The sequence below is a fragment of the Aegilops tauschii genome, chromosome 5 (genome assembly GCF_002575655.3).
Source record: "Aegilops tauschii subsp. strangulata cultivar AL8/78 chromosome 5, Aet v6.0, whole genome shotgun sequence".
Lineage (NCBI taxonomy): Eukaryota > Viridiplantae > Streptophyta > Magnoliopsida > Poales > Poaceae > Aegilops > Aegilops tauschii.
This window is the reverse complement of record NC_053039.3, coordinates 453,937,933-453,954,898: the sequence shown is the minus strand read 5'-3', so window position 1 is coordinate 453,954,898 and position 16,966 is coordinate 453,937,933. Positions and strand designations below refer to the sequence as shown.

The following is a 16,966-nucleotide window of genomic DNA, read 5'->3' as shown; positions in this document are numbered from 1 at the left end:
ATGACTATCTGTTGATCAACGAGCTAGTCAACTAGAGGCTTACTAGGGACACGTTGTAGTCTATGTATTCACACATGTATTACGATTTCCGGACAATACAATTATAGCATGAACAATAGACGATCATCATGAACAAAGAAATATAATAATAACCATTTATTATTGCCTCTAGGGCATATTTCCAACAGTCTCCCACTTGCACTAGAGTCAATAATCTAGTTACATTGTGATGAATCGAACACCCATTGCGTCCTGGTGTTGATCATGTTTTGCCCTAGGGAGAGGTTTAGTCAACGGATCTGCTACATTCAGGTCCGTATGTACTTTACAAATATCTATGTCTCCATTTTGAACACTTTCACGAATGGAGTTGAAGCGACGCTTGATATGCCTGGTCTTCCTGTGAAACCTGGGCTCCTTCGCAAGGGCAATAGCTCCAGTTTTGTCACAGAAGAGAGTCATCGGGCCCGACGCATTGGGAATCACCCCTAGGTCGGTAATGAACTCCTTCATCTAGACTGCTTCCTGTGCTGCCTCCGAGGCTGCCATGTACTCCGCTTCACATGTAGATCCCGCCACGACGCTTTGCTTGCAACTGCACCAGCTTACTGCTCCTCCATTCAAAATATACATGTATCCGGTTTGTGACTTCGAGTCATCCAGATCTGTGTCGAAGCTAGCGTCGACGTAACCCTTTACGACAAGCTCTTCGTCACCTCCATAAACGAGAAACATATCCTTAGTCCTTTTCAGGTACTTCAGGATATTCTTGACCGCTGTCCAGTGTTCCATGCCGGGATTACTTTGGTACCTTCCTACCAAACTTACGGCAAGGTTTACATCAGCTCTGGTACACAGCATGGCATACATAATAGACCCTATGGCCGAGGCATAGGGGATCACACTCATCTTTTCTATATCTTCTGCCGTGGTCGGGCATTGAGCCATGCTCAATTGCACACCTTGCAATACAGGCAAGAACCCCTTCTTGGACTGATCCATATTGAACTTCTTCAATATCTTGTCAAGGTATGTACTCTGTGAAAGACCAATGAGGCGTCTTGATCTATCTATAGATCTTGATGCCTAATATATATAAGCAGCTTCTCCAAGGTCCTTCATTGAAAAACACTTATTCAAATAGGCCTTTATACTTTCCAAGAATTCTATATCATTTCCCATCAATAATATGTCATCCACATATAATATGAGAAATGCTACAGAGCTCCCACTCACTTTCTTGTAAACACAGGCTTCTCCATAAGTCTGTGTAAACCCAAACGCTTTGATCATCTCATCAAAGCGAATGTTCCAACTCCGAGATGCTTGCACCAGCCCATAGATTGAGCGCTGGAGCTTGCATACTTTGTTAGCATTCTTAGGATCGACAAAACCTTCCGGCTGCATCATATACAACTCTTCCTTAAGGAAGCCATTAAGGAATGCCGTTTTGACGTCCATCTGCCATATCTCATAATCATAGTATGCGGCAATTGCTAACATGATTCGGACGGACTTCAGCTTCGCTACGGGTGAGAAAGTCTCATCATAGTCAACCCCTTGAACTTGTCGATAACCCTTAGCGACAAGTCGAGCTTTGTAGATGGTCACATTACCATCCGCGTCCGTCTTCTTCTTAAAGATCCATTTGTTTTCTATGGCTCGCCGCTCATCGGGCAAGTTAGTCAAAGTCCATACTTTGTTTTCATACATGGATTCTATCTCGGATTTCATGGCTTCTAGCCATTTATCGTAATCTGGGCCCGCCATCGCTTCTTCATAGTTCGAAGGTTCACCGTTGTCTAACAACATGCTTTCCAGGAGAGGGTTGCCGTACCACTCTGGTGCGGAACGTGTCCTTGTGGACCTACGAAGTTCAGTAACTTGATCCGAAGCTTCATGATCATCATCATTAACTTCCTCCCTAGTCGGTGTAGGCACCACAGGAACATTTTCCCGCGCTGCGCTACTTTTCGGTTCGGAAGGGGTGACTATCACCTCATCAAGTTCCACTTTCCTCCCACTCAATTCTTTCGAGAGAAACTCCTCCAGAAAGGACCCGTTCTTGGCAACGAAGATCTTGCCTTCGGATCTGAGGTAGAAGGTATACCCAATAGTTTCCTTAGGGTATCCTATGAAGACGCATTTTTCCGACTTGGGTTCGAGCTTTTCAGGTTGAAGTTTCTTGACATAAGCATCGCATCCCCAAACTTTTAGAAACGACAGCTTAGGTTTCTTCCCAAACCATAATTCATACGGTGTCGTCTCAACGGATTTCGACGGAGCCCTATTTAAAATGAATGCGGCAGTCTCTAAAGCATAGCCCCAAAATGAGAGCGGTAAATTAGTAAGAGACATCATAGATCGCACCATATCCAATAGAGTGCGATTACGACGTTCGGACACACCATTTCTCTGAGGTGTTCCAGGCGGCGTGAGTTGTGAAACTATTCCACATTTCCTTAAGTGTGCACCAAACTCGTGACTTAAATATTCTCCACCACGATCTGATCGTAAGAATTTTATTCTCCTGTCACGTTGATTCTCAACCTCACTCTGAAATTCCTTGAACTTTTCAAAGGTTTCAGACTTGTGTTTCATTAGGTAGACATACCCATATCTACTTAAATCATCAGTGAGAGTGAGAACATAACGATATCCTCCGCGAGCCTCAACACTCATTGGACCGCACACATCGGTATGTATGATTTCCAATAAGTTGGTTGCTCGCTCCATTGTTCCGGATAACGGAGTCTTGGTCATCTTACCCATGAGGCACGGTTCGCACGTGTTAAATGATTCGTAATCAAGAGACTCCAAAAGTCCATCTACATGGAGCTTCTTCATGCGCTTGACACCAATGTGACCAAGGCGGTAGTGCCACAAGTATGTGGGACTGTCGTTATCAACTTTACATCTTTTGGTATTCACACTATGAACATGTGTAACATCACGTTCGAGATTCATCAAAAATAAACCATTGACCAGCGGGGCATGACCATAAAACATATCTCTCAAATAAATAGAACAACCATTATTCTCGGATTTAAATGAGTAGCCATCTCGAATTAAACGAGATCCAGATACAATGTTCATGCTCAAAGCTGGTACTAAATAACAATTATTGAGGTTTAAAACTAATCCCGTGGGTAGATGCAGAGGTAGCGTGCCGACGGCGATCACATCGACCATGGAACCATTCCCGACGCGCATCGTCACCTCGTCCTTTGCCAGTCTCCGTCTATTCCGTAGTTCCTGTTTTGAGTTACAAATATGAGCAACCGCACCGGTATCAAATACCCAGGAGCTACTACGAGTACTGGTAAGGTACACATCAATTACATGTATATCACATATACCTTTGGTGTTTCCGGCCTTCTTCTTGTCCGCTAAGTATTTGGGGCAGTTCCGCTTCCAGTGACCACTTCCCTTGCAATAAAAGCACTCAGTTTCAGGCTTGGGTCCATTCTTCGACTTCTTCCCAGCAACTGGCTTAGCGGGCGCGGCAACTCCCTTGCCGTCCTTCTTGAAGTTCTTCTTACCCTTGCCCTTCTTGAACTTAGTGGTTTTATTCACCACCAACACTTGATGTTCTTTTCTGATCTCTACCTCAGCTGATTTCAGCATTGAATATACCTCAGGAATGGTCTTTTCCATCCCCTGCATATTGAAGTTCATCACAAAGCTCTTGTAGCTTGGTGGAAGCGACTGGAGGATTCTGTCAATGACCGCGTCATCCGGGAGATTGACTCCCAGCTGAGACAAGCGGTTATGCAACCCAGACATTCTGAGTATGTGCTCACTAACAGAACTGTTCTCCTCCATTTTACAGCTGAAGAACTTGTCAGAGACATCGTATCTCTTGACCCGGGCATGAGCTTGGAAAACCAATTTCAGCTCCTCGAACATCTCATATGCTCCATGTTTCTCAAAACGCTTTTGGAGACCCGGTTCTAGGCTGTAAAGCATGCCGCACTGAACGAGGGAGTAATCATCAGCACGCTGCTGCCAAGCGTTCATAACGTCTTGGTTTTGTGGGATTGGTGCTTCACCTAGCGGTGCTTCTAGGACATAATCTTTCTTGGCTACTATGAGGATGATCCTCAGGTTCTGGACCCAGTCCGTATAGTTGCTGCCATCATCTTTCAGCTTGGTTTTCTCTAGGAACGCGTTGAAATTGAGGACAACGTTGGCCATTTGATCTACAAGACATAGTGTAAAGATTTTAGACTAAGTTCATGATAATTAAGTTCATCTAATCAAATTATTTAATGAACTCCCACTCAGATAGACATCCCTCTAGTCATCTAAGTGAAACATGATCCGAGTTAACTAGGCCGTGTCCGATCATCACGTGAGACGGACTAGTCAAGATCGGTGAACATCTCCATGTTGATCGTATCTTCTATACGACTCATGCTCGACCTTTCGGTCCTCCGTGTTCCGAGGCCATGTCTGTACATGCTAGGCTCGTCAAGTCAACCTAAGTGTATTGCGTATGTTCCGAGGCCATGTCTGTACATGCTAGGCTCGTCAACACCCGTTGTATTCGAACGTTAGAATCTATCACACCCGATCATCACATGGTGCTTCGAAACAACGAACCTTCGCAACGGTGCACAGTTAGGGTGAACACTTTCTTGAAATTATTATAAGGGATCATCTTACTTACTACCGTCGTTCTAAGCAAATAAGATGCAAAAACATGATAAACATCACATGCAATCAAATAGTGACATGATATGGCCAATATCATTATGCTCCTTTGATCTCCATCTTCGGGGCACCATGATCATCTTCGTCACCGGCATGACACCATGATCTCCATCATCATGATCTCCATCATTGTGTCTTCATGAAGTCGTCACGCCAACGATTACTTCTACTTCTATGGCTAACGCGTTTAGCAACAAAGTAAAGTAATTTACATGGCGTTATTCAATGACACGCAGGTCATGCAAAATAATAAACACAACTCCTATGGCTCCTGCCGGTTGTCATACTCATCGACATGCAAGTCGTGATTCCTATTACAAGAATATGATCAATCTCATACATCACATATATCATTCATCACATCTTCTGGCCATATCACATCACATAACACATGCTGCAAAAACAAGTTAGACGTCCTCTAATTGTTGTTGCAAGTTTTTACGTGGTTTGTAGGTTTCTAGCAAGAACGTTTCTTACCTACGTATGACCACAACGTGATTTGCCAATTTCTATTTACCCTTCATAAGGACCCTTTTCATCGAATCCGTTCCGACTAAAGTAGGAGAGACAGACACCCGCTAGCCACCTTATGCAACTAGTGCATGTCAATCGGTGGAACCTGTCTCACGTAAGCGTACGTGTAAGGTCGGTCCGGGCCGCTTCATCCTACAATGCCGCCGAAACAAGAAAACACTAGTAGCGGCAAGAAGAATTGGCAAACTCAACGCCCACAACTGCTTTGTGTTCTACTCGTGCATAGTAACTACGCATAGGCCTGGCTCATGATGCCACTGTTGGGAATCGTAGCATAATTTTAAAATTTTCCTACGCTCACCAAGATGCATCTATGGAGTATACTAGCAACGAGGGGAAAGGAGTGCATCTACATACCCTTGTAGATCGCGAGCGGAAGCGTTCCAATGAACGTGGATGACGGAGTCGTACTCGCCGTGATCCAAATCACCGATGACCGAGTGCCGAACGGACGGCACCTCCGCGTTCAACACACGTACGGTGCAGCGACGTCTCCTCCTTCTTGATCCAGCAAGGGGAAGGAGAGGTTGATGGAGATCCAGCAGCACGACGGCGTGGTGGTGGACGTAGCGGGTCTCGGCAGGGCTTCGCCGAGCTTCTGCGAGAGGGAGAGGTGTAGCAGGGGAGGAGGGAGGCGCCCAAGGCTGAGATGTTGCTGCCCTCCCTCCCCCCCCCCTTTATATAGGCCCCCTGGGGGAGCGCCGGCCCTGGAGATGGGATCTCAGGGGGGCGGCGGCCAAAGGGGGGAAGGGGGTGGCTTGCCCCACAAGCCAAAGGGGGGCGCCCCCCAACCCTAGGGTTCCCAACCCTAGGCGCAGGGGGAGGCCCAAGGGGGCCGCCCCAGCCCACTAAGGGCTGGTTCCCTTCCACTTTCAGCCCATGGGGCCCTCCGGGATAGGTGGCCCCACCCGGTGGACCCCCGAGACCCTTCCGGTGGTCCCGGTACAATACCGGTAACCCCCGAAACTTTCCCGGTGGCCGAAACTGGACTTCCCATATATAATTCTTCACCTCCGGACCATTCCGGAACTCCTCGTGACGTCCGGGATCTCATCCGGGACTCCGAACAACTTTCGGGTTTCCGCATACATATATCTCTACAACCCTAGCGTCACCGAACCTTAAGTGTGTAGACCCTATGGGTTCGGGAGACATGCAGACATGACCGAGACGCCTCTCCGGTCAATAACCAACAGCGGGATCTGGATACCCATGTTGGCTCCCACATGTTCCACGATGATCTCATCGGATGAACCACGATGTCGAGGATTCAGTCAATCCCATATGCAATTCCCTTTGTCAATCGGTATGTTACTTGCCCGAGATTCGATCGTCGGTATCCCAATACCTTGTTCAATCTCGTTACCGGCAAGTCTCTTTACTCGTACCGCAATGCATGATCCCGTGACTAACGCCTTAGTCACATTGAGCTCATTATGATGATGCATTACCGAGTGGGCCCAGAGATACCTCTCCGTCACACGGAGTGACAAATCCCAGTCTCGATCCGTGCCAACCCAACAGACACTTTCGGAGATACCCGTAGTGCACCTTTATAGTCACCCAGTTACGTTGTGACGTTTGGCACACCCAAAGCACTCCTACGGTATCCGGGAGTTGCACGATCTCATGGTCTAAGGAAAAGATACTTGACACTGGAAAAGCTCTAGCAAATGAAACTACACGATCTTTTATGCTATGCTTAGGATTGGGTCTTGTCCATCACATCATTCTCCTAATGATGTGATCCCGTTATCAATGACATGCAATGTCCATAGTCAGGAAACCATGACTATCTGTTGATCAACGAGCTAGTCAACTAGAGGCTTACTAGGGACACGTTGTAGTCTATGTATTCACACATGTATTACGATTTCCGGACAATACAATTATAGCATGAACAATAGACGATCATCATGAACAAAGAAATATAATAATAACCATTTATTATTGCCTCTAGGGCATATTTCCAACAGATACATGGTTAGGGGAGACGCCACTAGCCATACAATACCCCACCCTATATAATATTGTGCAATCATAAGGAGGATTACGTGGGCACAGTTTTTCAATCGATACCCTTGAATATTCAGTACAGGCAATCGTTGGTTGGGGAGCGTTGGAATTCCTGAATGCTCTTGGTACGGAGATTGATAGATGTTAAGTTATCCGACCAACCTGATTCGTTGCAATGGAAGTTGGCGAGAAACAGAGTGTTTACGGTAAAGTCTTTTTATATGGATCTAATTAATTCTGGCCCAATCCCGAGATCGATACATATTTGGAGGGTTAAGGTTCGCTTGCGAATTGAAAAATTTATGTGGTTTGTCCACAAGCAAGTGATCCTCACCAAATATAATTTACTAAAGCAACAGTGGGTAGGCAGTACAGGATGTTCTTTTGTGATTATGATGAAACAATACAACACCTATTCATAAATTGCCCTCTCACGAAATTACTTTGACGCACGATTCATATAGCCCTTAACATTACTCCTCCAGTTAGCATTGAATCGTTATTTGGGACGTGGTTAACTGGAGTTGATCATACTACTGCGTCTAGCATTCGGATTGGGATATGTGCGCTTATTTGGGCTATATGAAAAAAATAGAAAAAGAGGAAGACCCCCGGCCTCTGCATCTGGGGGATACATGCAGCACTTTATTAATTATTCACAAAAGACCGTACAAATAAATACAACAGTAAGTATGAAGCCACCATCTAGGCAATATCTGTCGCTGCTCCTATCCAATTTATGAAGGGAAGCTGATAGTCCGGGCCTAATACCACAAACCTCGTAGCCAAGCCTAACATCTAAGACCTAAGGCCCCAACCAAGCCACTTGCCAGGTATGGGGCACATATCGATTCGGCGCGCTCTCAAAGTTTGTTGCCGCCAACTGCCACCACTCCATCTTCAGAGTTGTACTGACGCATCATCATTGTCCGGTCTAGCTCCGTTGACACCACCACGGCGCCCAACGTCACCACCTCCCTATGCACGAACTGCTTAGCACGTTGCGGTCGCCGCCGATACACCTTAGCACCATGCCGCCAAGTACCATCAGCCGACACAGCTAGAAGTCTCTGGAAGATCTGTCGTGCGTAACACCTGCCGACCAGGCATGACAAAGCGTAGCACCTGTCGGGCAGGCATGATTTGACATCTCCACCGAAGGTCCGTGCAAGACGAAGCCGCTCCACCTCCTACCTCTGACTTGGATCGCTGCTCCACAAACGATGCTCCCAAGAGAGAAATGACACCGCAGTGTCATCATCGTCTGATCTGGAAAACCAGATCATAGGGTTTCCCCCGGAGCTGCACGAGTGGGTCGACAGTATTTACAGAATGACGCCTTCATCAAGGTAACGACGTAGAACGCCGCCATCGTCTGCCATCGGCTCGTTTTTCACCGGCAACTATATCTCACCGACTCGCAGCCGGGACTAGATTACAAATCTTGAGATCCGATCATCCAGCCTCAGGTCGACCACCTCCGACGTAGGAGATGACCACCACCGTCATAATCCTCATGATGCGATGCAGACCCGGAGTGCTTCAGCGAGCCGTCGCCCAGTCCGATGAGATGCAGCAGTTTGAGGACATAACGGCAGCCGCCCGCCTAGACCCGAAGGTCCTAGATCAAGCCGGGACGCACCCCGGCCGCCGTTGCCACTATCTTGTACGACTCCCGTCGGCTGCAGCCAAGGCCCTCGCAGCGCCCCGGCCGCCGCTGCCCGCCATCCTCATCGGAGGGAGGTCCAAATCGCGCCGCCGCCGCCTTAGATCTCGGAACACCAGAGGAGGTCCGCCGCCGCGCCATGGGGCCTTCGCCCAGCGACGTTGCCGGCGGCGGCGGAGGGAGGGGGATGCACGAGAAGTCGAGAGGAGGTCTGGAGGTGGCCGCCCGGTGCGGCCCAGCAGCGGTCGCACGGGTTCAGGAGGAGGGGTCCAAAGGGCTATATGGAATTGCAGGAACGATATGATTTTTAACAGACAACATATTTTAACATTCTTGCAGGTCATTTTCAGAGCTATAGCATGGATCCATACGTGGTCCTTACTCACTCCTACGGACTCCAGGGAGCCATTGGTTACTGGGTGCAACCAGTGGGAGATGGTAGCACGTGCTATATTTAACCGGTTTGGATGGCGGTCGCATAACAGGATAGGAGTCTACGGAGTTTGTCCTTTGTTGTTATACCGGTTGTGATATTGAGCCTCTTTATATTTCTCTTTGCTCCGCTTGTGAGTTGTAATAATTTTATAACTTTATGATACTTTGAGACTTTTTAATAAGATGAATGCATGCATCCTTCAGATGCAGAGGCCAGGGGCAAACCTCCTTTTCAAAAAAAAAAAACTGTCTCGGATGTACACAGTTACTAGAGTGAGAATTAGGGCTTGTAGATACAGACAAGTACATGCGAGTTGGGTGTTTGGTGAAATCCCCAAAAGCTTTGCGTAGTTCAAAAATTTATAGTTTGCTTTTTCTGTGACAGATCAGCATATGAAGAGTGATTAGTTTGATGGATCTATTGCTTAGTGACTTCACATTTTAAGTGTGCAAATAGATGATTGATTAGAACGATCTCCTGCTGGATTTATCATTTTTTAATTAATTTTGGAGGTTGATGGCATGATTAAAAGGGCCACGGTTGCCAATGAGATCAGTCCATGTTGTAAAATCTGAGTCATTTTTTTTGGAAAAGGAGGATCACCCCGGCTTCTGCATCAGAACGATGCATACAACCATATATTATCAATAAAACAAAATCGAGTGGCCGAACAACCTCGACCCGAAATAAAGAGGAAAACATACCTTGGGGTCGTATACCTCGCGACAGTAACTCCCCCAGATAGCCACTAACCCTATGTTACAAGACACATCAGAAACGAAAAATACACAACTCATAGGCTACACCTTCAAGAAGGAATCGCCGCATCGTACGCCGATGATGGCGAGTCCACCACAAGATTGGACTCCAGATTCTCATCCCCAAAGCCAAGCTTCAATCCAGCACCTTCAGCAAGGACACGATGTAGGCGCGCATCGACATAGCCCGATCAGAGATCATGAGTGCATCCCTTATCCGTCTACCAACGCCTCGATAGCTAGAAACCCTTGAAAAAGACAACGAAAGACAAAGACGTCCATACCGCCTGCCTCCCACTACTGTCGCACCACCTTCGATCCAACAGTAAGAAGCTAAACATGACACCTCCACCAGAGCCACCGTGCATCACCTGCCGGTAGCAAGAATGGCTTGACGTCTCCGTATAAGACGTTGTGTGTAGCATCCACTGGTAGTGCATCCATCGGTGCCTTCACCTGCCGGGGATAGGCACTGCTCAACAACTCCGAAAGAGGCGCATGTGTCACCTGCCGAGCCACATCGAACTCGATCTGTTGATGGAGGGGACATCCCATACAACCAGCATCCTCAGAAAGGCCGTTGCCACCTCGAGATCTAGACTCTGAGTCACCCACACAACCCTGGAGTCCGCCGCCGTCGATGAAGAAGGGTTGCCGTGCCGATTCCGGGCACTACAGGGAGCACCCACCATCGCGACAGCCGCTATCATGGCGCATACAATGACAACAGCCGCCGCGATCCGGCATCCAGCGTCTTCGGCGCTGCAGGAAGCTCCGGCCGCCACGCGCGTCCTGCAACATCTCGGGAGCGGGATCCCAAGATCCGCCGGCACCGACACCGCCACAAGAACCCACCACCTGTCCCGTCATCCCCGGCGGAGGAGATGCCGGCACCGCCACGATCGAAGCCGCAACTGCGGGGATCCATCACCGTCGATTGGCCACATCCACTACCGACGCGCCCTCCCTATGAAGCCACCTGAGCAGCACCAAACCGCCGGGAAAGACGAAGTCCATATTAGATCTCGCGTCATCAATCCCTCCAGACCGTGGGGCTGTAGCCTAGATCCCTGCCCGTCCCCATCACCGGCGCTCGCCTCTGGGGACGACGAGGTGGAAGAGAGGGGGGAGGTGGCGGCGGCCGGGGGGCTCCCCCCCCCCCCCCCCGATCGCCCTGGAGGGAGCGAGCGAGGGGGTAAGGGAGCTGCGTCAAGTCCGAGTCAGATGAAACGGTACTTGTAAAACTGCAATAAAGTGAAATGCTAATTACTAGTATAATTTGTGGCATTAAAGCTCAGTTAGAGTCAACAGTGCTCTGCATTTTGTATTAGAAATAGCAGATTCCCTTTTTGTGTAGATTTGGATGAGATGGTGTATTGGTATGCTTGAGCAAATAAGGGCCATAGTTTTGTTGCATTGGGTTAACTAGTTGTGTTTAATAAAACCACTATTGCATTTTGTTTAGAAAATAATTATAGAAAGGGTTTGCAATGGGTGAATTCTCCCATTTTTTTATGAATGAGAACTAGCTTATCGGATGGACTAGACCTGGAATCATATCTGGACTAACCTGTATCTGATGAAACATAGTTTGTGGAATCAAGTCAATCAACAATTATGCTTTGTCGTGATTAGCTATAAGTGAGATGTCTCTAAAGTCTAATATGCAATGGAATTGCTTTTTATTTTCACGTCTAAAGTCTGATACTTCTGACATGTAACTACTAGGCTAAATTAGGATATTTTTTCCTAAATAGGAATAACAAATGCTTGCCGCCAACATGTAGGTAAACGATTGTTTTGTGAGGTCGGACACAATCAACAGTTCTATTTCATCACACCCTAAAAGACGCGAAGAAGGTCGGAAAAGGGCCGCCAGGTGAAACTGAGGTAACCATCACGCTAGTGATGGGTACCGAGGGGGGTGGCACTCCGGCGCGGTGGAATGGGGTGGCATCGGGGTGCGGACACTGGAGAAGAATTGGGGTGGCAAACGACAGCGCCAGGAGAAGTGGAGAGCAAGCCTAGCTCGAATCGATACCGAACAAAAAAGGTTTTATATTTTGAATGGACAAATTTTCTCATGGGGGGCGATATTCTCGGTTACCAATGTTACCGAGAAATACCGAACATATTTCAGACGAAATTTAAAATTTAATTTTGAAATCAAATTCTTTTAAACTCGACATAGAAAAGACTTAATTCTTGCCGGCTGATTTTTAACTAATTGGGGAGCTGCTCGATTAATTAATAATTAACTAATTGGGGAACTGGCCGGAGTGGCTTGAACGGGATTTTGGTGGGAACTCTCGGCCGGCTATGCGAACAAGAAAACGCTCGGCTGGCCAACCGCTCAGGCTGGTCCGCCCTCCGCCGGCTGGGTATATACAAATAATTTCCCGATTTTTCTTAGGTGAGCGCGTGAGACGCCTATACCGCAGCAGGTCACTTTCCTGGGCCTCTCCGCAAAAGCGCCGGCAGGCAATGTCGTGGTCGCCTCCTTCCCTAATCCACCTGCTACCTTCCACATATCCAATCATCCCAGGCAAACCCGTCGCCAATCGAATCGTTGACTTCTAATTGCCTTCGCTAGATCTAGAGGCCACACCGCGGCTAACCCTCCAGGCGCGCGCTGGAGCTCCTTCTTTCAGCGGCCAAACACGGCATCGCCTTACAGCGGAGAAGCCGATCGAGGTTGTCTTGTTGCCAGCGGTGCGGAGACTGGAGAGAGGTATGTCTTCTGCTGCTACTGATGCATGTCATGTGTTCTTCAGGAATGACCCGCTTGTTCTAACGCTTGTAGTCGGTCAGTCAGTTAGTTACTGGCTGGCGTTGGCATCCTCTCTTCTCTCTTTGGATAGCTATATGGCCTGGCTTCGGTTCAACCTATTAGATCTAACGTATTGGAGGTTTGTAGCAGCTCCTGCTCTGACAGTGTGACAAACGAGCTGTATTGGTGCTTTGTAAAAAAAAAGGAATAAATAGTGGAAAGAGGATGTTTGTCTTGGCCCCTCAGGGCATCTCCAACAGCTGTAAGATAGGTATTGGTAAATTTGCCACCTAGGACATAGTGATGATGTGGCATGTAATAAATATGGAGAGAGAGCAAAGTTGTATGTAGAATAACTAACAACGTATGCACAAGCTCCAAGGTGAAATAAAGAGCAATCACATTTATTTTCTCGTCATCCATTGGATAGCTTAGATACAACTCATTGGAGTAGTTGTATGATAGCTTATTGGTTGATGACATGAACATTTTACCAACAAAACTACCATACTATTTATTGAAGATGCCCTCATAGGTACAGGAATCTCCAATCGTTGTGCATCAAATCGCACACTAAATATGCTAAATATGCATGAACACGTCCGGACGTGTCTGCGAAAAACAGATAGGAAGGCCACCATCTAACACGGTTAATCAAGTGTCCACTTCTTGTCTAATGAAGAGAGGAGAGAGGTGAGCGGCAGAGAAAAAGTTGGTTTGTGGCGAGGTCCAAGGCTTGTGCATAGTGTGCTCGGACTACACCAAACCTTATTCATGTTTGCCTTCGGTTTTCGCAACGTTCAAACAATCGGACTGCTGCACATATGTTTGATGTACCACATTAGATAGCAAGAAGTCTTGGACCACGAGGACCAGACATTAGAAAAGGACGCCGATATCCACCACACGCGTGGCATAATAGGCATTAATCCATACACCGTGTGGCATAAGCGGGGGGCAGCCCACACGGGTTGTGTGTGGACGAATAGTAGAATTGCCCACACGTGTGGGCGTAGCTACTTCGTGCCACACGCCCAACAAGTACTATTCATCCCCACACCGCTGGTGTTGCACGAAGAAAATATGCCCACACGTCCTGGCGCAGCTACAATAGGTATCCGCGGCATGACGATTTAGTTGCCATCCGGGATGGCAGATGTAGTTACCCAGGATGGCAAATATGATTGTAAAAGCATGACAACTCTCTCTGTTTTGGTTAACTATAGTTACCATGTCTAATTTATGGTAGTTGCCGCGTGTAATTAAACCATAGTTGTCATGTGTGATTAACTACTTGCCACGTATGGTCAAACAATAGTTGCCATGTGTGTTTACCTACTTGCCACATGTGGTTAATCACAGTTGCCATGTATGTTTACCTGATTGCCACGTACGCGCAACTGCAGTTGCCGTCTAGCAAACGAATCATAGTTGCCATGTGTGTTTACCTAGTTGCCATGTACACGCAACTGCAGTTGCCATCCAACAACGTATGGCTATCATGTGGGCGAAAAGCAGTTCACCACTCGCGCGTGGACTAGGTGGTGGCTGTGTGGGCAAAAGCTAGTTCGCCCACACAGCGCAGCTGGCAACTGCGTGCTGTGGGGCATGTGGGCGACCTCTCCGACGCCCACACACCGGCCTTGTCCTACGTGGCACGCGAAAACTGCATCTGTGTGTCAAGATTCGTGCAAATTTAACTAGACGGTGATTCAGGCGTGTGGGCGAGTTGCAATGTTGCCACACGTGTGGGCGTTAGTTTTTCCGTTAAAAAACGCTCCGAGAGTAGCAAAATATTGTACTACCATATTTTTGGTTACCTTGGACTGATGCGGCCGCCGCTTAATACCCGTGTCCATGCCGCGGCCGCCGTGGAGTACGCCGAGGCTAGCTTTTTTCTTTTCTTTTTTGAGAATAGTGTGCCCCCCTAGCTGCCCGCTCCTCCGCAATCCTGTGGCACCCCGGGCTCAGCAGATGCGTCCTGCATATTAGCCCAAAGATCTATATCTTCTTGTATATAGTGCAGATTTGGCATCAAACACAACTTCAATATATTACAACACATAGGGTACATAAGTCCAAGGTTTTGCATTATGAATGAACAAATTTTCTTGTGGGGAGGTGAGATTCTCGGTCACTGCAGTTACCAAGAAATACCGAACAAATTTCAGGCGAAATTTGTAATTCAATTTTGAATTCAATTTTTTTAACTAGATATAGAGAAGACTTCAAGAACTATTGACCAGGAAAGTGCTGCTAGCTAAGTGGTACGTTGTGTCTTGGTGTGCTAAGTTATATATGGCCATGAGTTTGACTTTTGTTGGTTCCTTGTTTTTTTCATCGACGTATTCTGAAAATATATATATCTATACCTATATTAATTATAATCTTTATCTTTATCATTATCTAAGTATAAAGTACGGAGTGCTTCTGCCCGTTCACCGTCATCTAAATTACCCTCGAAGTTGGCATGAATTACCCCACCAATGCCAACCCATAAGTGGCAAAAACAATTCACTTTCTCTTTGATTTCAGGTTGGCGTAAGATAGAACTGCCTCGCGCAAATTCCATCTTAGTATATGGACTGCACATTGTTGCAATTTCTGTCCGGGTATTTTCTTTTTAACCTTCTTTTTTTGGCAGCTTCAGTTACTTTTCAAAATATTTATATCTTTCAAACCTTAACTCTAAATTTAGAATTATATATACGCAAATAGATCAGAAAAATGTGTAGATTCCAAATATAATATTATCTTTCATGTTAATCATGTCTAAAATTATGTTTATGTTGCACCCTCAATTAATTATTTCCTTTATATGAGGTATTTTAAAAATGTATATTTCCTTAGGCATGTACTTAATGATTGATTGTTTTCGTTGGAGATATCTAATATGTTTGCAACCAAATTAAGTCTTGATTTGAATTACAGTTGCAAACACATATATCAACAAGGTAGAAATAATACCACGTGACACATGTGGTAAGCAATTTAAACTAATCAAAAAAACAAGGCAGAAATAGTGCTCTTATGCACATGTTATCATTGAGTACTAAAGCGTACTTTACTATTTTCAGTCTAATGCACTATTTGTTGGGTATGACTGAGGAGGAACACAGCAAAGACATGAATTGATACCGATACCGCCAACCAGGTAGATATTTTTGTTGTCTAACAAACTGGACACAACTGCAGTACACTTCAAAAATCGTCTCACTTTTATGTTTATTCACAACATCACTTATCATGTTGTTTCTGGTATGGCACCATGAAAGATTTCAAATAATTTATTGGTGTAGTCGGGTGTGTCTATGAGGAGCGATTTTTTCTCCTGTTGCAACGCACGGGCATGTTTGCTAGTAATAATAAAGCAAGGAGTGCTTCTAGCGGTCAGTCACACAATTTTGCCGAAAACCCCCTGCATTTTCTGTGAGTTAGCCCGCAGTACACACTTAAGTCACAACCGAACCGTTATATTGCATTTTTTCAGAACCACCCTGACTTTTGTGACGCCACCGTTTCAATCGTACACTAATCATACACACAAACATGTACGAACAAGATCAGATACTCATGGGAAGATATCACAACACAACTCTAAAAACAAATTAAGTCATACAAGCTTCATATTACAAGCCAGGGGCCTCGAGAGCTCGAATGCAAATGCTCGATCATAAATGAGTCAGCGGAAGCAACAATATCTGAGTACAGACATAAGTTAAACAAGGTGTCATAAGATGGCTAGCACAAACATAGATACAGATCGAAGAGGCACAGACCTCCTGCTTGGGATCCTCCTAAACTACTCATGGCCGTCGGCAGCCTGCACGTAGTAGTAGGCACCCTCGGGGTAGAAGAAGTCGTCGGCGGTAGCATCTGGCTCCTGCACTCCACCATCTGATCGCAGCAACCGGGTATAGGGGGAAGAGGGAGCAAAGCAATCGTGAGTACTCATCCAAAGTACTCGCAAGATTGACATCAGATGTATACTTCATATGCATTGGTATCAATGAAAGGGGTAGTATCTGTGGACTAAACTGCAGATGCCAGAATAAGAGGGGGAAAGCTAG

General features: G+C 46.5%; 1 long non-coding RNA gene across 1 annotated transcript; it reads left to right on the top strand.

Moving 5' to 3' along the window:
• The first annotated feature begins 12,590 nt into the window (after window positions 1–12,590).
• On the top strand, window positions 12,591–16,653 carry LOC123493895 (uncharacterized). The gene is made up of 3 exons (XR_006663310.1): window positions 12,591–12,857; window positions 15,432–15,508; window positions 15,974–16,653. It is a non-coding gene; the product is annotated as an uncharacterized lncRNA (long non-coding RNA).
• Window positions 16,654–16,966: the final 313 nt, after the last annotated feature.